Raw genomic sequence first — 631 nt, forward strand, 5'->3', positions numbered from 1 at the left:
CCTTGAGGTGTTTTTTCTGACTTATTTGAGTGATTGCCAACTTTCAATCTTTTCATTCTTGTTTTAATTAATGCAGTTTCTTTAAAGTGTAAACTGCACTGAGAGGCTCTTAAGGAAGAAATATCATATAAAGATAGAAATAAAGAAGCAAAAGCCAATAGTTTGAAGGTCCAGAGGATAATATAGTGGGTAGGGCACCTGCCAATCACATGGTGACACAGGCTTGAGTCCCAATATCCCAAGTGGTCTCCTGAGCCTTTCAGAAATTATCACTGAGAAGAGTTAAGAGTAGACCTTGGTCTACAGCCATACCACCCTGAACACGCCCAGTCTCATTTGATCTCGGAAGCTAAGCAGGGTTGGGCCTGGTTAGTACTTGGATGGGAGACCGCCAGGGAATACTAGGTGCTATAGACTTAAAAAAAAAAAAAGAGTAGACCCTGAACATTATTAATGTGGCCCAAAACAAACAAACCAATAAATAAAGAAATAAGCATATTACTGTGGAATGTATCTGAGTCTGGAGAAGGGTTTTTTAGTTTCTTCATAGACTGCACAGTCCATTGATTCTGAGAAAACTTCCTGAACAAAGCTGATTTACAAGTTGAGGAAAATAAAATGCTTGTTTGAA

The 631-nt window shown here is 38.7% G+C and overlaps 1 non-coding gene across 1 annotated transcript; it reads left to right on the forward strand.

Annotated features, from left to right (window-relative positions):
* Positions 1–298: 298 nt before the first annotated feature.
* LOC126017190 (5S ribosomal RNA) lies at positions 299–417 on the forward strand. The gene has a single exon (XR_007498838.1). It is a non-coding gene; the product is annotated as a 5S ribosomal RNA (ribosomal RNA).
* Positions 418–631: the final 214 nt, after the last annotated feature.

Source organism: Suncus etruscus, chromosome 8 (assembly GCF_024139225.1).
Source record: "Suncus etruscus isolate mSunEtr1 chromosome 8, mSunEtr1.pri.cur, whole genome shotgun sequence".
NCBI classification, from domain to species: Eukaryota; Metazoa; Chordata; class Mammalia; order Eulipotyphla; family Soricidae; genus Suncus; species Suncus etruscus.